Raw genomic sequence first — 26,284 nt, forward strand, 5'->3', positions numbered from 1 at the left:
AGAGAATTATCCAATTCTAAGTTTTCTAAGGTATAATCTTCGTCATTATAACAAGACGTCTTATCAACGAACAATGCAAACAGTAAGTAAACAAACTTTTGGAAGATGTGCTGCTAAGCTCACAGACTTTCTGCACAATGTGACGTATGCTCATTTATCTAGTCCTCTCGACTTTGCTCAACCTTGCAAATTTATTTAAAATTGAAGATGTTTACAGACCCGATTAAGGTTAATTTGACATTTATGTATTGTCTTATCAAAATAACATTTTTTTCAAATATTTTTTTCCAGTGCCCCTTAGTTAACAAAATCTCTCTTTTGAAAATGGGCTTTGGCTAGCAACTTGTCGAAAAATAATTTCTTTTAAAAGGAAAAGTTCGGCCTACTACAATTTTTTGAGTCCGGTAGCTTTTAGTGCCTGTTTTTTTTTTTTGTTTTGTTTTAATTTGTTTTAATAATTTTTAATAATTTTAATTTTAATAATTTAGTTTGTTTTAATGGCCGTAAGAATAGTTAATCAGACAAACTGCTTAAACGGGGCTGGAACTCTAAGGAGTCAAGGTGTCGCGCACGGTAGGACAGATGTCAGATATGAGCATCGTCAGACCGTTACCCAGCTATCACATCACAAGGTAGATAACACTAGGTTGAGGATTGCTAGTGTAAATGTTGGTACTCTGAGAGGTAGAGCAGGTGAGGTAGTTGAAATGTTAGAACGTAGATCTGTTGATATGTGTTGTGTTCAGGAAGTTAGGTGGAGAGGAGCTTCAATGAGATTTGTGGAAGGTAGGAGGGCAAGGTATAAGCTTTTTTGGATTGGTAATAGTGATGGATATGGAGGAGTTGGCATATTCAATGCAGAGAAGTGGGTAGAAAAAGTAATAGATGTTATGCGTGTTAATAGTTGTATTATAGTGATAAAGTTTTTGATAGCTAATAGGATTGTCACTTTTCTGTCAGTTTATGCTCCACAGTGTGGACTCAGTGAGGAAGATAAAGATAAGTTTTATGATGAGTTAATAGCAGTCACATCAAAGTTTGGAGACACTGAACTTGTCATGGTGGGTGGTGACTTTAATGGTCATGTTGGGAAGTCATCTGAAGGTTATAGAGGTGTACATGGAGGCTATGGATTTGGAAGCAGAAATAAGGAAGGGGAGAGATTGCTTCAGTTTGGAATGGCAACGGACATGGTGGTTTGCAACACATCATTCAGTAAGAGACAGAGTAGGCTGATAACATATGAGTCAGGTGGTTGTAAGACACAGATAGATTACTTCCTGGTTAGAAAGTCAGACAAGAAAGTGGTGAAGGACGTGAAAGTTGTATCGGGGGAAGAGTGTGTTTCCCAGCATAGGCCGCTTGGTTTGTGATATTATCTTGAAGAGTGTTAAAGAAGCGAAGGGAAAGTACAGGCCCCGTCTTAAAGTCTGGAAGCTGAAGCAAGAGATTGTAGCAAAACAATTAAGTGCAAAGTTCAGCAGTTAGCCCACAATGGTCAATGTGATAGTGACAATGTTAAAAGTACTTGGACTACTTTGAAGAATTGTCTTCTAGATGCTTCTGACGATACCTTTGGGTAGACAAAAGGACCAGCTAGACATAGACAGACCTGGTGGTGGAATAATGAGGTTGACCAGTGTATAAAGAAAAAAAGGAATCTTTGAAAAGAGTGGAAGTCAGGTGGTAGTAAAAATATTTACTTAGAAGCTAAGTGTTGTGCTCGTACAGCAGTGTATAAGGCAAAATTAGAAACAGAGAGAAACAGATTTGCAGATGTGTTAAGAAGGGAAGACCAGCGCAATGAGGTATTTAAGATAGCAAAGCAAATGAAGAAGACTAATCAAGATGTTGTAGGTGAGAAGTGTATACGTAATGATGAAGGTGTTTTAGCTAGCACAGAGGAGAAGAAAAGGGTAGCTTGGAAGAATTATTATCAGAGGTTGCTTAACAGTGAGTTTGATTGGGATGATGATAATTTGTCTGATGATGATGTTGTAAAAGGGCCAGCTATGCAGATCAAGACAAAATGGGTAGTGGAGGCTATTAGGAAGTTAAAGATTGGCAAGGCTGCAGAGATGGTAAAAGCAGCTGAATATATTGGAGTTGAGCTTATTACAAGTCTTGCTAATCAGATTATAAAGACTGGTGCTATTCCGAGTGAGTGGCAGTCGAGTGTAATAGTAAATTGTTTCAAGGGCAAGGGTGATGCATTAGAAAGAGGAACTATAGAGGTTTGAAGTTGGCTTATCAAGTAATGAAAGTTATTGAAAGAGTGATTGATAAGTTACTTAGAGAAAGAATTGATATAGATAGATGCAATTTGGTTTTGTTCCAGGGCGTGGCACTACAGATGCAATATTTTTACTCAGACAGCTTCAGGAAAAGTATTTAGAAAAGAGAAAGAATCCCTATTTTCCCTTTGTAGATTTAGAGAAAGCTTTTGATAGAGTGCCACGTAAAGTTATTTGGTGGGCTATGAGAAAATTAGGTGTGAATGAGTGGCTAGTTACGATGGTTCAGTCTATGTACAGCAATGCTAGAAGTCGTGTCAGGATTAACGATTCACTTAGTGATGAATTTAGTGTAAATGTTGGTGTACATCAGGGTTCTGTACTTAGTCCTTTGTTGTTTATTCTAGTCTTAGAAGCGCTGTCGATGGAGTTCAGAACAGGTTGTCCATGGGAGTTATTGTATGCAGATGATTTGGTTCTCATAGCAGAGTCGATGGAAGAATTAGTTGAAAAGTTTGAGAAGTGGAAGAAAGGACTAGAAGAGAAAGGGCCAAAGGTAAACACAGCAAAGTCTAAAGACATGATAAGTAGCATTGCAGCCAAGTGTGACCTTGTAGTTGGAAAGTGGTCTTGTGGAGTTTGCAGGAAAAGGGTTGGTAGTAACTCAATTTTTTGTTAGACTTGCAAGCATTGGGTACAAAAGAAGTGCAGTAGTATTAGTGGAAGGTTAAGAGCTGGCATACAGTTTGTATGCAAGCGTTGCAAAGGTAAGATTATAGAGAATGAAGTATTTCCAGCTTTAATGAGGTACAACAGTGGCTCGTTAGAGATAGTTAAGAACTTCTGTTACTTAGGTGATATGTTGGGCAGTGAAGGGGGTGTTGGAAGAAGTGTTACTTGCAGGATAGGTTCTGCTTGGAAAAAGTTTAGAGAGTTACTTCCTTTATTGACTAGCAGAGTCCTGTCAATTGAGGTAAAAGGTAGGTTGTATGAGGCCTGTGTAAGAAGTGTTATGTTGTACAGTAGTGAGACATGGGCAGTGAAGCAGGAAGATCTTGACCGTTTAGAAAGGAATGATATGAGAATGGTTAGATGGATGTGTAATGCCAGTCTGAGAGACAGAAAGAGTTCAAATGAGCTAAGAAGCAGGCTAAGTCTCCGTAGAATTAAAGATGTTATCCAGATAAGAAGATTGAATTGGGTGGGGCACTTGGAAAGAATGGAGGAGGATAATTGGGTAAGAAAGTGTAGAGACTTCATAGTTCCTGGGGCAAAGCCCAGAGGCAGACCGAGAAAGACTTGGCAGGAGGTTATAAGGACAGACTTGATAGAGAGCAAGTTGAGTTTAGATCTAACACAGTCTAGATCAGATTGGAAGAGGGTCATTAATATACCCCATACAACCCATGCTAGCATGGAAAACGGACGTTAAGCCGAGAATGATGATGATGATGATTTTCGAGCATTGTTTGGGTCAATGCAGGTTTTTTAGGGCGAATACTTGAATTTTTGCTTCCCCTTGATGGTTCTGGATGTTCATTTTTTAGGTCATTTTATTTGACCATGTTTGCGTTAGCTAGCTAGCCACTAATATTTTGTGTTCTACAAAATTATTAGGAGGAAATTCTTTTTTGACCTAAATAAAAATTCTTTTATGACCTAAATAAATAAACAGTATGTTCATTTTTTAGGTCATTTTATTTGACCATGTTTGCATTAGCTAGCTGCCAACTACAGGCAAGCACTGCAATCATGGAAAGTTGAAATAAGCTGTCACTGTTATTAGCAGTGTAATTTTTCCCACCCTAGCAATTCAGATTTTCTGATAGTAAGAAAATTATGCCCGGGTCTCGTTCCTATTTTTTATATATAAGAACCGGTGAAATGTAAACTAAGCTGTTCTTATTTTCAAAGCCTTTTTAGCCAAATTGGTTCTTATTTTGTTCTTAATATTAAGAACATGTCTTCAGAATTTACCTGTTTCGTGTTTATTCATGATTTTTTTCCTATCAAGTTTCTCCAAAATTAATGTGTTTATATATATGTGAAAAATGTTGATAATGGAACTCTATAATTATGTTCACGAAAAATTGAACGAGAGAAAAAGAACAGTCGCAAGCAATCATTAACTTGACAGTGAAGAGCAAGAGAACTTATGTCCTTGGTTTTTCTTAAAGGTTATCTTTTGGAAAATGAAGTTAATTTCATATGAAAGAGCTTAAAAGATGTCTAGAAATTTTCTTGATTGGTTCTTTAGAATTTGGACTAAGAAGATTTACTAATTATGCATGTCATGAACTAGCTCTGCAAGGGTGTTATATTTAACATTTTTGACAGGCTGTATGTAGTTAGAAATGTTTTCTGGCTGTTCACTTTGACATTTTAAACATTTTACATAAATTTCAATATTAAGTTACCATAATTATGCTCAATAGAAAAATACATGTTTTAGAACTAGTTCATGTCATAATTTCGCATAATCAGCCCAACTTTTAAGACAAATATCTCAAAAAAGAAAGATTTTTCAAAAAAATGAAAGATTTTTCAAAAAAATGAAAGATTTCTAGAGAACTTTCAAAGAATTTAACTTGATTTTTGCGTGATGTAACCATTAATTTTATAAACAATGATTCCAGCCTGAATCCGTTCTTGTTTTTTTATTTTGTTACAAATCTAAGGGTCACAAGTTTTTTATAAAACTTTTGTAAAGCTGTTACAATCCCTTTTTTTAGCCCTTATAAATCACATCACCTGTATATAGCTTTTCCAACTTCTGTTTGCCTTCATTTTAAACTCTCTTTTTTAGGTTCTGAAAACATGGAAATATTAAAATTCTTGTTTCTTGCACACATTATTGTGGTTGTTCAGCCCGTCGTTTTGAATGTCACCTCCCATGAATTGCTTCATGATTTGCTATCTAAATTTGGAACAAACCCTACAGATTGGAGATATCGCCAACCAGTACCATTGGGAGAAAATAACGAATATCAAGTGTTACTAAACTTATACTTTAACCCCTCGGTCCAAACTTATTTGTTTTATTAGAAAAAAAAATACCCTAGCTTTATGTGCAAAAATATCAGTCCTATTTCTTTACGCTGATTTTATATGATTTTTTTTCTATCGAAATTTTGAGAATCTCAATAATTCTCTTGGTATACCTCGCGTGTAGCAAACGTGCTCCACAATTTCGCTTCGCTCGCAAAGCTAAATTGCTTCGCAAAAAGAACTTTTAGAAAGTGTTTATTCTCGGACATTTTTGTTGTCTGGGGATATTTATCCCTTGGTTGGTAAAAGTCTTCATCGGAATTCAGGTATATATAGCTACATTCCATCTGAGGCGAGGTGTGAAGATAAAGGAATTATTACCTAAGGTGAGAAGTATGTTTTTACTCTCCAACTCACCTTGCATGTATTTAAGGGTTTTCAGTATATTCGCTACGAAAAGGTAGTTGTGGGAGAGCTTTTTACAACAGACTATCCAGAACAAATACAAAAAGATTTAGCTAATTAGCTATAGCTAGCCAGCTGGCTAATTGTTTTTGTAATATGAGCTTTGAACAGAATTTTCAGCATTGTGGAGGAGTTCTTTCTCAATTAATATTTGTGTTGGTATTAGATGCAAGAACTTGACATCTGGATAAGTAAGGTTGGTGAAGAAAATAAACAACTCTTCGAATGGCTATTAAAAAACAAAGTTTGTTGAGTGAAAGGTCATGGTAAAATGTATTATCAGCTCAGCATCGTTGGTATTGGTAGGTGATAATTCTCTTGTTGATATTTTGAGAACCTTGACATCCATAGAACTTTTCTTGCATCCTTCTTTTTATTCCAAGCATCCTTGTTTTCAATTGCTTTTAAAAACCAAAAGGCAAATATTTTTATATCTGAAAAAAGTTTATTCAGATTTTCCCTTTCCCATATTGTTTGTGATATGAGTCTTTCTCCTGAGGAGGCAGGTAAAACCGAAGCAATCAACATCTGTACCCCCAGACGTGGCTTCCTTTTCTATCAATACTTGCCTTGTCAACAGTAATAAAGAGAAAAATTAATACGTTTTACCCACAGTTCGGCTTGTTACGGTTTCGAACTCTCTTTACACAGTGTATATTGCCACGCCCATCTATTTTACCTGATGGAGATCAGTTAAAAATTTTAATTTGTTATGAAGGTATTGGTGTAGACTTCAAGCCTTGTTCCAGGTTGCAACCTTCTTAAGAGAAAGTCGCATTTTCCTATTTCAGCATGCAAAAAAGCAGAAAATTGCCATTCTTAATTCTTCTTAAAGTTCAAACGAAACTTGAGTTTAGCCCTATGAGTAAACAAATATATCTGAATAAATACATGGGTTGAGGTGTGTTTGTATCATATCACGTGTATGTACATTTCATCTTCATTATCCTGATCTTTCCATATTCTTATTGTTTTTGTTATGATTGTGTTTTATTTTGCTGTCCATGGCTGGTGTGATCACCTAGTCATGCTGATGAAGCCTGATATTGGCAGAAACAGCAAGAGTTTATAAATATTGAAATATATTCACAATTGTCTCACTTTATTGTAGTTAATCCCTGTTAATTTTAGTGCCTTTATCTATCTTAAATAAGACGTGTAGGACGGAGAGTTGATTGTTACAAAAAATGTTCTTGGAGATTTTCTTATAGCTTACCGTTTCTTTTCGTCAATTTTATTAATAACTAGATAAATCGGTAGACAATTTTCGGCGATTTTTGTACCCGCAAAGCTTTAATTAGTGAAAGATTCTGACCCCACCTGGGAGGGGGGGCTTACAGCGCCCCCAGGACCCCCAGCTGCTAAATTCAAGACTTTGTCCAAATATTGCTGCGCAGCAGCAATATTTTGACTAAGTCTAAAAAAAAGGCTGGATCCGCCCCTGGTCATGACTATTGATTGAGCGTTGTTCAAGTCAGTTCAGCCAGTTTTAATATCAATTCTCTAGTTAACTGACGTCAAAGATTAAATCTTTTTAAAACAAAATTAAGCCTGCAAAGGAATAGCGGCGAAGTGGCTTATTTCAATGCTAAGAAAGCAGAAGGGTTTAAAGCCAGTCAACTTTCAGGAACAAAAAATTTTAAAAACAAAATAATTAGCAGATATTTAATCAAATTTCAGTATTTTTATTGCTTTTTTCCGATTTGTTTGATTTTTAGTGGAAATCCACCTTAACGGAAATGGTTTTTATATTCTTATGTGGTTAAGTTTTTCTGTGATTGGTTAATGTGCACGAAATATACTACGGAAAAACGAGTGTAAGTTGCACCTATTTTTCAATGCCATACTCTAGAAAGGTTACACTTCATAATTTGCTGAATATCGAGCAAAATGACAATTTGTAGAGAAATTCATTCCAAAATTTTTTACTCAAAACATTATTATTATAAATAACAAACGTTCGCGGTAATGGGAAACAAAGGTCAATTTTTTTTTTTTTTTTACCTTTTTCACTTAAAATGAGGTATGATGTGACATGACAGACATGTTTTTATTATTTATTTTTACTCTAATGTTGACTAGAAGCAATTTAAAGTTTCAATGGTTATGATGTCATAGTTGATTTAGGCTATACTCATAGTTAGTATGTAGGTCAGATTAAACAAAATTCATTAATTGCTATGGTTCTGAAGCAACAACACGAAAGCAAACAACAACAATGACAGATAATGTTAGAAGTATATTTCTCTTGTTTCATGTCATAACTACACTTGAGTTTGGGGAAAGGGGGGGATGTCAGGTTTGGTATCAGGGGGGCCCAAACCAGATGCGTGTGTTTCCATCCTTACCCTTAGTAAGACGTATCTCGTGGAAACGTCTGCGTATCTCGTGGAAACGCTAACTCAGCAACTCGCTTGGAAATTGCCTACATCTCCGCGACTCACTTGGAAATCGCCTACACCTCAGCAACTCGCTTGGAAATTGCCTCTACCTGCTATGGCGTATCTCGTGGAAACGCACCTCATTTGTTAGGAAAACAAACGCATCTTCATCCCATTTGGCTGACGAAGGAAGCCCGACATCCCAAATTTACCCCAAACTGGATTTTTTAAAGGAGACTATTTTGCGATCCATCATGTTATTATCTAACTTTCAAAATCTGATAATACACAACTTTAAATTGACAAATAATAACTACAATTGCTGTCAATAATACAAAATCAATGAATAAGAATTGTACTTTAATTTAGAGTTATAGCAGTAATAGCACTATCAATTGTTTGTGGCAAGAATAAACTGAGGATAATTTGGCGGAATCGGGTGAGGATGCTAGGCTGAAGAGAAGATATTGTCTCAAGCTCACGTGCGTGTTCCCAATAAATTCGCTCTTCTCCACTACATCCGGAGCTCTTCTCCTAGTAGTGTTCGCTCTTCTCCACTACATCCGGAGCTCTTCTCCTAGTAGTGTTTTCTAGCTTAACTAATCTCTCAATCACATCCGGAGCTCCTCTCCTGTGATTCCATTTCCTCTATCATACCTCACAAGAACCTACTCTTTTATTAACCTCTTGGTGCACCACCTCTGACTGTCAGCGCCGCATCCCTCTGCTGTTATTTCCCCAGTCATCTGTCCTGCTCGCGTGGTGCACCGTCGTTCATCTCCTCGCACCTGTACTTAATTCACCATACTCTTCCAGGGGTACACGCACATCTCTACAGCCCAGCACCCCCAATTCCCCAAATGAAAATTCATTATCTATGAGGCAATATTTTTGACGAGAACTACGAAGAGATAATTCAACATGCCATAACAGGCTTAACAAATAGACAAAAAGAAATTAACAAAAAGAAACTACATGCAAGTGCCTATAAATTAGCCTTTTACAATTCGGGTAATAAAATCCCCATTTGATAAAACGAACAATGGGCCAGCCTTAGCCCTTTCCTAAATGGAGCTGTTTTGGATGCCTTGATGTTTAATGTAAATAGCAGTTCTGAAAATAGAAGCCTGACCTTATTTATTAATCACTCTAGGGCAAATGTATAATGGCTAATATGGAAGATTTCTTCATAAAAAACATCAGAAACTTTTTTCATGTGGATTACTTTTACATTAACAAAATTAAAAATTTGAAGATAAACTTTTGGGATTTTGTCATTCATTAGTTTTCAAATTTCTCCCTGGAAATTTTTAAGGTTTAAAACCCATGTCCCACAGTAACTTTTTCATCCTTATCCTAATGTTAATACATAATCTATGCAACAGCTTTGCAGTAAAATTAAAACACAAGTTTTAACGAATAGCGGCGATAGAAATGCTTTTTTAGATCGTATTTTAAAGTTTAAAATCGAAAAGAGGCAAGCGGCATTTAATAGTTGTGAACAATGCTTCTCGAATGTTTCTTAGATTAAACGCGCTGGAATTTTTTTAAGTAATTAAATTAACAATACATTCCCGCGCAATGCATTATAAAACTTCGCGAAAGATTTTTATTATTTGCTCCGATATTTCTTCACGAGCGCATTGTTTTTTAACACGCAAATATAAACTCGCAAAACGCTCAAGGGATTTAATTATAACAAAAGACAAACGACTGCCGTCCTCCACGCAAAGGTGTGATATTAGCGTGTACGCGGTAGATTACATTCAGACTGTACTGTACTTAATCACTCTATAATGACACTTATTTAAATGCCTAATATAAAGGGAATACATAAAATCGGAAGCATAACCGTATTTATATGCCCAACCATTCTAAATTAAGGGCACCGACAATAAAAGCAATTCCAGATTTCCAAATTGCACAAAAGATATAGCCTGATCGAACAATTTTGGGTAGCATTCAAAATACAGCTATGTGAAATGTTTATAAAATTGATCCTAAAGACTGGAAACATATTGCAAAAAAAAAAAATTAAAAAAAATCCAACTTAGTGAGGTAGGATCGCCTAAGTAGAAATTGCCAATGAGAAGATCATGTGGATCTAAACTAGTAATCGGTTGAAAGCAACGCATAATTTTTTTATTGGCGTTTAAAAAGGTTCCTTGCGCCCAGGAGTCGAGTTAAAATTCATCTAAACTACTCAGGAGTGTTTCACGAGGCTCAACTCTCTGGTTTCACGGTAGTTTAACTACATTTTGCCGCTTTTTGCCGATTGTTGCGCGATTCCTTGTTTTCTGCCGTAAAATAGTCGACTTCGGCAGCAGCCGTAGTGTGGACTTTTGACCCTCTTGGAAACAAACAAATAATTTTACGCCAAGAAGAATCGCGCCGAAGTGTGGACTTTTGGACTCTTGTAAAACAAAGAATATGTGACGTCAAGAAGAATCCCGCCAAAGTTGTCGAAATTTACAGTAAAGAAAGATTGAAATTAATTTACTCTACCTATTGTTATTGCCTCCCGGTAGCCGGTCGGTTGGATAGGGTAGGATTCAACATGTCTAAAGGCTAAGAAAGTTTTGTATTGACTTGCAGCAAGTAAATGGAAGGCTTGAATATATGATTGCGGAATGAAATTGAGCAATGTTGCTAAAAAGAGGCATGACTGGAAAACATTTATTCTCTGTGTTGCCTGGGATTGCAGAAGAAAGCAGTTTGGCAAAATAAACAGACTTTTTTGAGTTAACAAAATTATAGCATTAACTTTATAATGACAACGTTTTCAGGTACATCTGTTTACTTTTAATTCCATTGATTCTTGAGCTTTCTATTGCTGTGCTAGCAAGTTTGAGCATGAAACCGTTTCTAGTTTCACTTTCAACAACTCTAAAAAGGCCTGTCTCAAACTCAAAGTTCTTGTGTTGTCTTGGGGTACCCACAAGACATTTGATAACAATACAATAAATCGAATAGCTGCATAACAACTTGTATGTTTGCTTTGTAGATTCAAAGCTCCTGGCAATAAACACTTTTTAAACGATTTCTTAAAATGCCACAAGGCCACAGACGAGAACACTAGTCGTGACTAGTTTTGGGAGAATGACTTCGACAAGACTTGATGATGATTGGTTTAAAAGCTCTAATCTTATATCGAGATAATTCCTGGGAACGATGTTAATTATAAAAATTAGGAAAAAAGCATGGTTTTAATTAATGGGTGAAATGACGAAAGTTTTTCACATTTCACTAAAGAAGTTATGCTGACAGGCATAGAAAATGTTTGTGGTTCTACCAACATAACGAAATGACTTAGCATACATATACAGCGCTATCATGATGGACACAAAATGTGTAAATGTAGTTAACGATATCTGTTTTTAAATGATTTGTTTTGTTAAAAATTTCAAGTATATAGTTAATGTTTATCGCATAACAGCTAGGTATTTCCAAGTTTGATTCAACATTTTAGAGTCTTAGCCAATAAGGGCTACATATTTTTGACTGAATGTTGTGCTAAACCAGTGGTCATTCACTTGTTGTGGTAGGTTGTGTTGTTTTTAATTAGCTATTGCTGCGTAAAAACCAAATTTTATATAGCGGCCTCTACTTGTGCAAAACCATGATATAATTTTGCTATTTTTATTTTATTTATCTGTTGTTGTTTATGGTGTACTATGATCTAATAATACAAATAAAGCCTATTTACAATGCAGTTTGTGTTGTTGTTGTTGCTTATTTCTCTATCTTTCTCCTTTTCCATGTGATTAAATGTTTCAAATAGATTAAATATCAAAAGTTTTATTAGTAATAGATACCGTTTTGCTTGTCTTTTACAGAATATAGTTTCTCCAAATTCATAGCCTGAATATTGCCCCCAAAGCAATTATATTCACCAATAACTTACGAAAACAAGCCTGCAAATATTATTCTGGATGTGGAAAAAAGAAGTTTTTCTGGCTAGCTAAGTATAGTCTATTATAAGATTAAAAAGGGAAAACACGGGGCCAAATTTTCACGCAGATACAATTTACTATATACAGGTTAGAGCAGGATCGTATCATGATCGTCTATCGCGGTGAATGAACATAAACAACACTATAAATAACATAACGAGTTATCATAATGGCAACCTGGCTACAAGGTTGGCATTACTTGTATAAAAGCCATAATGGCTCTAGGGTGGTTAAAAAGTGACAGTTTCTGGGCTCCTAACATAATATAATATATAAAATGAAACAAACCGACCTGGCTACATGCAATATCTGTCCTGAAGAAATATCCGAAGGCCCCTCCTGATACCAGAGGCACACGATCCAAAATCTGCTAGAGTCACCGGCCGTCATTGGACGCGCTGCCATTATAGTAATTGAAGCCAAAAGATGGAGTTGACGATATTAGTAGGTTGCAGTGATAGATGATGATGATGGAAAACCAAACTCCCCTATGCATTTCTAAAGCATGCCGTGCACTCTTCTATTTCTGTATGTTTATGCTATTCCAAAGCTGTATATCTTCGCGCGGCTTGTAAAATTTTATGCAAGGAAAAGTGTTATGTGACCAAACCAAACTATTAGCAAAATGTGATGATGGAAACTAGTTGACTTTAGCTGCTCCCATTTTATAGGTAGGCAAGGCAATCTTAGGGGCCTGGATCTACAACAGTATTGGTTAGTTACCTTGAGGGCCCCTAGTGTTCATGCCTTGTGACCACCCTTTTCACTAGTCTACCATTCTAGATTTGGAATAACATTGAGTTTCTAAAGTATATCCTTCAATGATGCTAGTAGCCATCTTTGTTGACACTTGAATACTGAATGCAATCAAAGCCAAGCCTCTCAACAAGGTATAAGTACTTACTTCAGGAACCGCAATTAACATGTGGTGAACTGTTGGTCCACCACCATGTAAACCTAACAGATTATTGGAAACTTTGATATCTTACCCTGAAGCATATTTATACATAATAAATTGCTAACATACATGTAACAGTAGAAACCTCTGTTCTCCTATAAAGAGCTTTTGAGACTCCTATAGTGAGATTTTTTAGTTCACAAAGAAACACATTAAAAGAGACCTACGTTTATCAAGATCTATGTTTAGATTCAGGATCTTTTTCAGACCATTCGCGTTTTTCTTCTCCCTTTTTATTAACTTATTTTTAGGGGATTACCGTAACATAGCCCATCATCAACCCCGCGCACACGATCCCCGAAATGTAAAGGAATGTCAAGAACCGTAATAATTTAATATTTGGATTGAAACATTTAATAACTTATGAAATATTTATAGCCATTTTTTGCTAAGGTCCGGCTTTCTTTTAGGGCTCATTTTGAGAGCGCGCTACAATGAAATTGATTACCCTTAGTAAATAATTAACGTATAGCGTCAGAAAAATTTTACACAAACAAAAATTTGTTATTGTTAACCTGACATATCCAACTTCAAGAAATAACCAGGAAGGAGATCTGGAAATAAAAAAGAAAAGTTGTTTTTTCTAAAAATACTAAATTAGAGTTTTTAACTCTAAATTTAAGTTTTTAATTTTAATACCTTTTTTAATTGCGATAGCGCGATGTTTTGGTTTCGGCTCAGCCCTACGGCATTCAAAAGTCACATTAATAAAGTTATTTTAAGATAACAAGTGCTATCTTAAGATAACTCTATTAATGTGATTTCGGAATGCGTGTATATTCACAAAAATGTCTTGATTGTAAGATAACTCGAGTTATTTTAAGATAACATAAATGTGATAATTCTATCTTTTCTAATGCGCATATGTGTAAATGAACGTTGCTTAGGGTGCGGATACGTAAAGTAGCTCACCAAATAACAGCCTACATGAATTTCCGGCCGTATTGACATTTATTTTGATACGTCATTTGTATTGTCCTTGTGGTGTCGCGTATGTGCTCTGCTGTAGAGTTCGCTCTGCGGTGGAGAACAAGATGCATTTTGTTAGTTTTGTGTTGTGATGTATTGTCCCGTGTTAATTATGTAAAGAGAATAATTGTAATTTTGGTACTATTTTTAGTTAAATTTTCTGCACATCTTGCACATCTTTTTTTCTGCGCATTCAGTCTTCACCATGTCGAACATACATTTTTGTAATAAATTCGCTGTTGAGTGAAATTTTTCTTTCATACATCACAGGAGTTGTCCTGTATCTCAGCATCTGTTTTAGTTGTTTTCTCTCACATGTAGTTGGCTTGGCTTACGCCACTATATATCTAGTAAGTGTTTATTTCTTATTATATTTTATGTCATCTTACATGTGTAATTTGTTGCTTAAATTTCGTCTTGTAATTTTGTCGTTTAGCGAGTAAAAATAGTTAACTCAGTTGAAATCGTGTAAGCACCTACACTAGTCGATAAGGCCCGCAGAAAAATCTACTTAGTAAATACACACAAAAAAATTTTCCCCGTGTTTCCCCGTCGCCTTTATTGAGTAGAGCTTAAAACGCTGCTGAAAATAAATGTATACAGTATTCTCTTCAATTAGCGGACACTTTGTCCATGCACTGTCCGTTTTCTGGTCAAATTAGAGATAAGCATTTAATTTTAAAATATCTATTTTAAACACTTTAAAACTTTACAGGAAATGTCTGCTTTTACAGTCTCAATCTTCTTCGCAAACCAGTCAATCAATTTTTCTTGTCCATAAAACTTATACACAACTGGTATTTCCAGACCATATCCACCTCCACGATTAACTTTCTTTCCACAAACCTAAGCTGTAATCGAAGTGTTCGAGACTTTCAAGAACATGAAAAATATTTTTGATATGTTTTGTGGCATGTGTACAACAATGCTTTCGTTTTGTAAAGAATCAGTTCTTATTATTGCTATTGCATTTCCGTCCATTTCGTTAGATGGCTCATGCCTGAATTGTAACAGCTCCCTGTAATAGTACTCATTCCAATCCTTTTCGATGAGTATGGGTATGTTGACCTCAATGTCTATGTTAAGGTTTGAGCGTTAAATGCAGTTAAACCCTGCCATTCATCTCATTGAGTGATTAGTGCAGATATACGTTATACTAAAACTCTGTTGAGTTGTTATAGAAAGAAGTTTTCTGCTAGTGCGATTCAAATAAAATTGAGTTATTTATAAGACATTGAATGCCAGTTGGATCACTTAAACCGTCACACATCATGGCGGAGTGCTTTATTGAGATGTACTGTACCCCCTACCTGAATATATATTTTAAAATCTCACAAGTAGCGGTAAAAAAAGCACGAAATAACTACACCATATTAAAACCTTTTCCAGCAGGATTAGCCACCAAACATTTTCTATTTTGCAAAACGTTGTCACGATTGCTCAAGACACATAAAAACTAGTCCGTTAACTATAAACCCAACATACATTTTAAAAATCAGGGAACATTTTTTTGTTTTTTTTAAGAAAAAATACAGAATTTATGTCAATATTTCTTTGTGTATCAAAGCTACATTGGCCAAACATGCGTTTCCTACTGATCACAGTGTTTGTATTCCGTGAATTATGTTTAGCATGGGTAAAATTCATGGTATTGTTGTTTAAAAAAATTGTCAAATTAAGTCCCTTTTGAGATATTTGAACTAAGTCTGTCTACAAAAAACAGTTATTCACATTAATTAATCAGCTCAAAAAATATTTGCAAACTAATTACAGACGATGTGGCATCCACAAAAAAAATAGTCCACATGGAATTTAATTCATGTGAAACATAATTCAGTGGTTCTATATTGTTATCCATTAACATCTTAGCTTTAACTGATTAACTGTACAGAGTCAAGCATAGTATTCCAATATTCCCGCATATACTTAATGAAAATCATACTATATATCACAAAACCTTGTTAAAATTTAATCGAAATGGAGTTCTCTAATAGTCTGGATGTAATACAATTTTCTCAATGAATGTGTAGTCTACGAAGTCTGTTATTTCTATTTGTCTTTTTGTGACCATGTCAACAGAATTGAAAACATTGTTTGGATTTTTATAAAGCAATAAGGAAAAAAGAATCAACAAGCATTGCAGTTAGTGAGTGACATACATCGCTACTTTTTGGCCACAATGGACCAGTGTCAGTGTTGCAAGTGTTTGATTGTGCGTCAAAACCAATACATATGTGTTCAGGCTGAAAATATAATCAACAAGTCACCAAGCCCAAAAAATACCGTCAATTAAGAAACTTTATGAAATTCCTGAAACTTGTACTTGAAAAGAGCAATTGGCTTTTAAAAATTGATTCTGGACCTATTTGTATTCAAGAAAACGGCACACAGTTATAACCTATGGTATAAAGCCAATAGCACTAGTGGAACAAATACTCCACATATATCTTTTTCTTTTTGATTAAGCCTAAAAAACAGCAAAAATGCAATGTGTACCAACTAGGATTTTTCTATATAAAAATTTTTTTTCAATTAAGAACAACGAGTTTCCATTCATTACTATCTGCATGCATAAATAGATGGGTTTTTTTATTTATATATTTCCAGCATTAAAAAATAATTATTTGAGGAAACTTCTTAAATGTTTCCATTCATTACTATTTGCATATATATAAATGTTTTTATATTTCTTATTTTTGCAACGTTAAAAATAATTATTTGAGGAAATTTCTTAAATGTTTGTTAAACTTTCACACAACTGTTTAAAAAGTTATGCAGACTTTTACTTTGGACTAAAACGTTCTTTTACTTTATATTTTTATTGTACATGAAGCAGAGACCAGTGTCCTTCTAGGGTTATTAAGAAATATTTACGTTATATTTAGGTTGAATCTTGGCATTCATTTTTTTGCTTCGCTAAATTGTATTTTTGGTAATATAGAACAGACAGCCAATTACTGATATGAAAAATCGTAAGAATAATATCAAACGAAGATCCATACAATGTGAATGTAAGTCCTTGCTTTTTTATTGCTTTAGACTCCTCAAATAGAAATATGTGAACACATCTTTTTAGAGTACTATTAGACCTCTATGTATTGTCTGCAAATTCCGGAGAATTGCTTCAATATTTTATTGTTTTGTGTTTTGTTTTTTAGTGAAGAAACTGATTACATTACAACGAACGAGTGAATGATCAGTGAAAAACAATCTAAGAAATGTATGGATGCTGAGTCGTTTACAACACATGTAAAAAAGTGAGCCAAATATAATTTTTTTAAAAAAATCTGCCGAATTTATGGATACTGTGTCGTTGATAGCAAGCACAAACTGTGTATTTGCTTTCCCCTCTTTCCCCTTTAGCGAATGTGTGCATGAGAGTTCTGTAACCATGGAACCAATATACGTCTTATGTGCCTTTAACAGAACACTGTGTGGTGAAAATCAATATAAGAATTGCGTCAATGCTGTGGCGGTTTCACGCGCTGTTAGTAAAAGTATGGATGCTGTTTCTAACAAAACATTATAATCAATGCAAAATGTTATTTTTACATTTGTTAATGCTCGGGAACTGCAATCTTTCTAAAAAGAGTATGAATGTCATGTCAAGCAAAAAAGGTGTACTAAGCTATGTTGTGGAAATCATTGCAGCAAATATAAGGTCGTGTTCCCATAAGTTCTTAAAAAGATGATGGATTTAGTGCAGCTCTGTCGGTAGAGCGTTTGAATCATCTCCTCTACTTGAGATTAAAAGTTCAATGTCCCCCCATTGTCTAGTTAGTTTGTCATTTCATAAAGATTTTTGTAGCAATGGGAGCTAAACACTGGAAACCTGGTCCATCCTGAAATCCATTGAGCACAGACCACATTAAATATAAATCACCATCAGTGGTTTGAGGCAGAATTGTAAGAGAATTTACATACTGGATGGTTCTTTTGTTATGAAAGTTTTTTTGCAGTAACTTTAATGACTAGGGTGTCTTTTTATGCCACTACCTGTACACATGTCAGAGCTTAAAAGTACTGCCAAACTCTTTTTCCATGTATTGGAATAAAATGTAAGTGTTGACCATGTTGTTGTTATTTGTTTCTTTACAATACATATTATGACTGCTATGTGACATATATATCTCTGTTTGTTTTTACTTTTCCTAAAATTCATAGTTTCCAAATTAATTGTATTCATTTCCAAAGTTTTTTCGTGTAACATTTCTGTGATCTAATAGCAAGATTCTTACAGATTAATTGTTTTTTAGTGAAGAAACTGATTATTGAAATCCACTAGCTGTTACTGTTTTGCCAATTTATATAACAAAAAATTGCGGCAAGCTCAACTGACATCCAGTTAAACAATGGCAAATGCCTTAGCACAAGCAGATCGATATTAACAAATATGTTCTTGTTTAATTAGTCTTATATATTAATTCGGCATATAACTTCACAATAAAAATAAATACGAGAAGTTTGATTGATGATGACATTTTTTTATTTTATTTTAACGGATATTTCGTCTTGTTACTACAAGACAATTATCAACGTAAATTGTTACAATTATCTCAAAAGTTTTTTAAATTTAATTTTCAACAACTACGCAATACACAGAGGACGTATAAAACAATACTTAACGAAACATATAACACATAACGGCATACCCAAAGGTATATAAACTATATACCGTTGGTGAGGGTAACGTCCACAGCGCGGTGCACAAATGCACTCCTCCCCTTGTTGACTATAAATAATATTTATCTTAAAACAATTTTAATGGAACAGATAATCCCTGTACATTAAGCGTGGGACTGTTATCACAAATATACATGGCCTCAGCTATTTTTTTCTTTTTAAAAGTGGTGAACATTATCTATCAAAATACTGAAGTTCTTTTGTTCACCAAGTTGGTAATTCTCAATGACTGAATGTTTTAGGATGTGAGAGTTCTTATCGCGTTTTTGGTGGTCTATCTTTCATTAAGCCTCCTGGCTGTTTCACCAATGTATGTAGCATCGCACTATTCCACCGGACAAGTATATTTGTACACAACACCATGTTGTGTTCATCCTTGGTTCTATTTAACAGAAAATAGCAAACATAACATTTGACATTGATCAGCAATGCGTGGCTTGACATTGGCTGATAGAAACTGTTTAAAAGTGTTAGACGCATTACTAAGCAGTTACCATTATTTTCTAATTCGCTTTTCTTAAACGAAATTAACCTTATTTATTTTCCCGTAGCCAGACTTGACAGAATAAAAACCATGAAAGGTGTTATTGGAGATTCATTGGTGTCTTCATCAGAAACAGTGTCGGCATTTTGAATGTTGAAATTTCGCTGTGTGTTATTAATTACATTAGATACAACTGCTTCGGGATAAGTTTTTTATAAACACATTTTTTAAGTGATTTAGTTCGTATTTCAGATCTTGTGATTAAGAGCATATATTAAACGCTCTCAGCACCAACGATTTAACCGTTTCAACTTTCCATGGGCGTGATGCAGATGAATTCTAGTGCTTTTATATGTCAGTGTTCGTGTCTTTTCGATAAATGGATGTGTTTTTACATCAAGAAAGGCTATGTAGTTATCGTTTTTAACTTCATATGTTCACTGGATATTCGAATGGTAACTATTAAGTGTGATCAGCACATTGTTTATCTGGTTTTCATTAACAGTGTCATCTACATATTTCTTCCAAAATTTTACTGAATTTTCTAATTTTGGGACTATTTCATTCTCCAACTCAACCATGAAGATATGCTAGGACTGGTCCTAGAGGCGAGCCCATTGCTACACCATCTACCTGAATATAAGTTGGTTGTTAAAACTGAAATGTACATGTTTTGTACATGAGATTAATAGATGTTTTATTTCCTCTCGCTTAATTTTTGTTTCTATAACTTTTTCAGCATATATCTTTTGCAATATTATGTCTATCTTTTGTTCCAACGGAACGTTGGTGAATAAACTAGTGACGTCAAAAGGTACTAGTTTGTAATTATGAGGTATCTTTTCTCCTTTCAATGATAATATAAAATCTAAAGAGCTTTCAGTAGTATATGTTGACTTTGTCAGCGGTGTTAAAGATTTCGCGAGGTAGTTTGATGTGTTGTAAGTAGCAGATCCGATATTCGATATGATGGGTCGTGATGGTAAATCGTCAGCTACTGTAGAATTAGGTGGTATCTTGTAAACCTTGGCGGTACCATAAAACTGAGCAGGGCTGGAACATTGTGGATACAACTTTTTGTATTCGTTTTCTGTGCTCTCTGAACTTGATTAATTTGTTTTCTTAAGATGGAGCGTAAATATCTACGCAAATGTTTATCGTCGTCTTGTGTTTAATCCCCTTCTAAACTGCCTTATCCCAAAAGAGCCAAAGCTCTTTTGTTAAAATTATTCTTCTATTTGATTTTCAATATTAATTGTTAATCAACCGCATTTGATGTGGTACTTTAATATCAGATTTTTATTTCCTTAAAGGGCGGAAGAAATTTACATCTGTAAGGCTTTAACAAAAAAGTTAGGAAAGAATTGGCAAGTCAGGAGCAATCCATACACATAAAGTTGGCTAACATTTGCGAAATTGCCTTCACAAAATATTCAGGTGAGAATTCCCGATTTTAAAAGCAATCCATACATAACACATTCGGTTATGTTGGTAAATCGAGCCTCTGATAAGTAAGAGATACAGTTATTTCCGCAAATTAGACCTTTGATAATCATTCAGGAAAGAGCTCCTGTTTCTAGAAGCAATGCATACATCACAGATTCAGTTGTTTCGGTGGATTGGCCCATTGTTAAGCATTCACGAAAAAGCTTCTGTTTCTAGAAGCAATTCATACATCACAGATTCGGTTATTTTGGTAAATTGAGCCATTGGTAAACATTCAGAAAAAGGATCCTGTTTCTAAAAGGAATCCGTACATAATAGATTTGATTGTTTCGGTGAGCTAGGTCGTTGAAAAAAAATTTAGGAAAATGGTCCTGTTTCTAGAAGCAATCCATACATAGCAGGTTCCGTTGTTTTGGTGAATTGGGCCTTTCATAACACCAAAGTCGGCACTTGTCTATGGCATTATCAGTTAAGCCCTGCAGATTTCTCTCGTTTCGCTTAATTTTGGCCGGAAATGAATTGTGTCTAAGGTATTATCACATATACGAACTCTACTTGTCTTGTTTCGATGAATTGAGGCCTGAATACTTTTGTATATAGCGATTATCTCTTGGTTGAACGAAACCTTTTTTTGTTTCACAACATTAAAACTTGTTAACATATACTGGAATGAACTTTAGGCAAACGTGTATCACGTCGTCTTCGTTAAGGATTAAAAACCATTTTTTATGAAACAATTGTTAATATATATCGAACGATTGTAGTTTGTAGTTGTAGTTTCTTGATGAAATCTAGTGGTGTTTGGGTATTTCACAGACTGAAAGTTTTGAATTATACTTTCAGGTTTATTGGATGGTTTTATGATGGTTCTCATAATGTATATGAATGTACTGACAGTAACTCAATTTTTCTTTGTAGTTTCCTCAAATAATTATTTTTTTCAAAAAATATGCTCATGCACTACGAAAGTCAAAACCATTAGCATCTGTGGCATCACAGAATGTTTCACAAGAAGATTACTACTTCTTTATATATTGCTTTTTGTTAATATAGAAAGTTTTTTATGTGATTACTTCAAAAAAAATATGATCAAGTTTGTGGCCATTCTTTTTAATATATTACATAGCATGCCCGGAATGATATTTTGAAACATTCACTTTCTGTTTGATAGCCCATTGTGATTGATTTCAATTTATTTCCACAAATGAATATATATAATACAGTGCCACGTATGAGGTGAGCTAGTTTTACGTATACTATACATCTTGTATTATTATAAGAAGCAAATAAGTACTTGTTAAAAAAATATATTCTACAAATAGTTTTGATTGAAGTAGAATGAAATGAATGCGGGCTAAAAGACTTTGGAACAAACTCAATTTCTTTATTCCCTTTATAGTTCAGAAACATACTTTAATGACTTGACACAAGTTGATAATATAAATTGATTACAAACAATAGAACATGCTGCGTGGAGTGAGTGAGGAGGAGAAGAAGAAAACTGTTTTGAACATAAACGATGAAGATCCGTCTCGGAGATGGAGACCCGTCACGTCACATTAATTTTAATTGGGTTTTTATAGTTTTTTCGCGCACTTTCACATTGTCTTCTAATCTCCGTACGAATAGGACAAGCGTGTGGTAAAAGTGAGAATCGAAAATATCGTAGTTCTTGATTGAAATCTTAACGTAAAGAGTTTCTTCAAGCAGCAAAAAGGAAGCAAGTAGCTAGACATTTCTTTTTTGAGTATGCCGACTTCTTCTTCACATTTTTTCAACAGCTCTAATTCAATCAGAACAACTCTTTTAAATTTCATCGACAATCCTTTAAAAAATACGATGTAGTATATATTGGGAGATATTTTTGTGTAACAATATTTTCGTTGTTGCCACTATTTTTTAAGCCCTACAGTACCTCTATCCGATTGTTTTCACAATAAATGTAAAATCGTGATATACGAAGTGTCAAGAAATGTAACAACAATTCTACTTACCATCAATTCCGGTATTTTCCATCCATTGGGATGACACTTCATGAAGTCTACCCATAGTTGAGAACTGTTTTGCTAATTGAATGTGTTCCTTCAAATATGAAAAAGTAGAAAATAAAGTATGATGACACAACATGTATCAACAAAAATGTGTTGGAGTTTGTTTCACTATCCAAAATTCAAAACAACAGACAAAATGTTTTTGAATATCAAGCCAAAAAAATCTGTATATTTTGAGATAAAAATATAGTATGTTACCTAATTCTAATAACCATATCCTAATACTGTATATATTTAGAAATAAAAACACATCAAGCATTCGTTGTAAAATTTAAAAACTTTAAAAATTGTAAAATTTAAACCCTCTACTTCTATTTTATACATAAACAGTATTGGCTCTCAAGTTTTACTACCATACAATTTAATTTTCAACATTTATAATTTTTATCAGAGTCTCCACAGATTTACATACTATGTAATTCAATTCTCCTTTTATTATCTGCCTTCTTTGTTTCTTGTTTGTCCTTATATGCATTGCTTCTGCCTATGAAATAAGGTGTCGTTGTCCTTTTCGCTAGCTGTTGTTATTTTTAAATTTTTCACGGAGCAACTTTCCCATTTTGCTAGATCTTTTTCAGAGAGAAGATATAGTCAGATGATAGAATATATCTTACCTACTTTAATCATAGAAACTTTGCAAGATTGAATTGAATTGAAGAAGAATTTCGAAAAGTGAAATTAAATTTGGTGAGCTAAATTTTCGCCATGGCACCATTATGCGATTGTTTCATGAAAAGTACATACACATTTTCAATGTGTTTATTGAAATTTCAACACGTTCTTGTTTCAATTATTTCTTTTGAAATTCACTATATTGGTCAGGAAGGAATCATTTTTAGCTCGAAATATAATTTTTCTGCATTTCACTCACAAGCTACCTAGATATACAACCACCTTCAATCTATATTCGCTCGGCGTTCATTTTTTTAAATAATGAAACAATATTCAGCAACCTTTCCCAATAAACTATCTGATGCTGATTAATTAAGTCTCAAATGATCCTCCATTATAGAAAACTTCATAGATTGTTATTAAACTATTGATATTTTATACTCTTAGCCTTTTACTTTGTGTTTAGTACTCTACTGTGAGTTCCTGTGTTATGATAGTTATCCTTTTTAAGCAATTTAGTTTGGTGCGGTTGTCTATACCATGGCAAACAACTCTGTGAGTGACCACGGTAAAATATACAGTATGAATTAATGGCCCTTTAACTCACCGCTGGAGGCAAAAAAGAAGGTGAGATAACTCTTGTACACGCCTAACTGGCTGGCCATGCTTTCAGTCTGTCTAGCCATAACTTTGGCCAGGAGACCCAGCGTTGTCCCTTCAAACCACCCTTATAATCATTTTTTCTTTCTCTATAAAAGAAAGCTTAAATAACTAGGCCAGCCATAAATTATAATATGAAATGCTGTGGAAGGTTGAGCTGGGTATCCTGGCTACAGCCTCTGCTGTCTAGTGTAAGTGGCGGCTTCTCAAGTTTGTAGATACCGATGATGGCGTAAATAAATAAATCTTAGTGTTATATTTCCTTGTCTGAAAACAGGGTAGAGGGTGGGGAACAAGGATGCAGTAGTCCGTAAACCGCGATGCGCTCCGCCCTGACATGGTCACCAGGTCTCTACATTATATGGATTCTTGGATCTCCTGAAAAAATCATCATTATATCCATTTTTCATACATATGGTCAATATATCAATATTTAGAGGCCCGTTCATTCCAGTGCATATGGACATATTATCCATTCTACATTATCGATATATTGTCCGTTTTTTATAGTGAGGATGTTGTAAAAACAAAGCCCTTAGAAGTCAAAAAAGTCATAACGAGGACATTTTAAACCTTGTCAAAACCCAACCCAACAACTTTACTATTTAAATCTGACTGTTCAAATCTTCGTTGTCGAACCATTAACTTTTGATTAACCACGATAGAAAATTCGAAGACCTTAAATTTCTGATTTGTTTCCATTTAAAAAAGCTGCAAAAGATAAATAAGAATTTCATCCATATCGTTACTTATCGGTACTGGCATGGATAGAACTTGATGATGTGGTTACAAGAGACTGCGTAACAAAGCGTACGGCGGTTCTTATTATTAATGGCAATTAAAAATAATTAAAATACCCCAATATCGAATTGAACCTTCGATTTTTTTGTAGATTAATGGAGCTTATTCTGTTCACCGCAATTTTGCACACAAAGAGACGGAAAAAGGATATAACTGTATGAATTTTAAATTTTGAATTGATTTGGATTATGGTTTGTTGCAGTATGAAACTAATTACTGCACACCATGTTGTTCTTCCATTTGAACTACCACCTTTTAAAGATGGATTGGATTCGAACCAATAACTTTCATGGTTTTACAACAATAGACATTTGCTTGGAATTCACAAAATTCAATGTCACTTCAAATAAAAACACATCATAAAGCTTGTTGTTACAAAATTAATTGTGAGTTAAAAACCCTAGCTAAGTATTACAGGTTTATTGAAACTGTTGTCTCCTTGAATTAACAAACTTTAGACTTCGCCAAAGTTTTTATTAAAGTAAAGCTATTTGAAAACTTTTGTTGCAGCCAACTGGTATTCGGCTATTTTTGCTTTTTAAGCAAATTTTTTAAAAAATTCACGTTAATTTAAATACAACCTAGACCCGGGACGAGGTTGTATTATTATAACCTCGCTACGGACGACGTTGTACTTATGAAACATAATACAAGTTAATCTGGGAAGAGGTCAGGGAAGGGCAACAAAAAGTTAGTATGTATCACCATGCTCGACAGCATGACTACATGTATTAATGTAACTGTTTCTCTTTTATTACTTGCAGAGTAATGAATTACCCAATGGGTTATAGCATATGCTTGCCATTTATAAAACAACGCCTCCATCCATGATCGTACGCATTTAATATTTTGCAACGTGAAATTCATCCTTGAACAAAATTTAAAATTTTAGGCCTACTAAATATCTTGAATTAACATTTAAGGTCGATTTTGATCACATGAAACGTGTACAACCGTTCTAAATTTTAACGAGCTTGTTCGAAAACGCATGCTGTACAAAAAAGCAAGGGGAAACTTCATTCTAGTCAATACACAAGCAAGCGAACTGAATTAAGTAATAGGGGAAGATGTCCTATTAGGGTAAATATTTAGGCAAGTAGCCAGGCCCATCCATACCTACACATACAATACTGAAAACAAAATTTAGGAAACTATTCCCGCAATAAATACGATATTGAATGTATTGTGAAGCTAAACAAGGAAAAGCTTATTCTGATTAAAAAACAATTAGACAAGTAGCGAAACCTATCAATTCATCATTAAAAAAGTATTTTGGGGAATAACCTTACGCAATATAAAAAAAGAACAGAATAAAAAAACGTCAAACGATTACTTTTTTCTATTCAAAAATCGAAAGGGCGAGTAGCACACGCGTGCGTATATCATTGCATGTGCATACATCAAAGATTTTGTTAAAGCTCTCTCGCACCAAATGAAATGTTCAATGTTCTAGCAAGCGAATAAAAAACCCTTTCTTCTACTCTGTAAAAAGGCAAGGGAGCAAAAGATCCTGCAATACAACCTAACAAAGAGATCTGATAAAAACGACATCGCGAAAGGTGAAGTATTAAATCTCTTGGTCGGCCAATTCGAGAAAAG

At 34.4% G+C, this 26,284-nt stretch overlaps 1 long non-coding RNA gene across 2 annotated transcripts; it reads left to right on the forward strand.

Annotated features, from left to right (window-relative positions):
• The first annotated feature begins 5,996 nt into the window (after positions 1-5,996).
• On the forward strand, positions 5,997-18,260 carry LOC130612614 (uncharacterized). Of its 2 annotated transcripts, XR_008975506.1 has the most exons (4): positions 5,997-10,854; positions 11,073-14,298; positions 16,834-16,959; positions 17,107-18,260. It is a non-coding gene; the product is annotated as an uncharacterized LOC130612614 (long non-coding RNA). The 2 variants fall into 2 exon arrangements; XR_008975505.1 differs by having other exon boundaries at positions 5,997-14,298.
• The last annotated feature ends 8,024 nt before the right edge of the window (positions 18,261-26,284 follow it).

The sequence above is a fragment of the Hydractinia symbiolongicarpus genome, chromosome 10 (assembly GCF_029227915.1).
Source record: "Hydractinia symbiolongicarpus strain clone_291-10 chromosome 10, HSymV2.1, whole genome shotgun sequence".
NCBI lineage: Eukaryota > Metazoa > Cnidaria > Hydrozoa > Anthoathecata > Hydractiniidae > Hydractinia > Hydractinia symbiolongicarpus.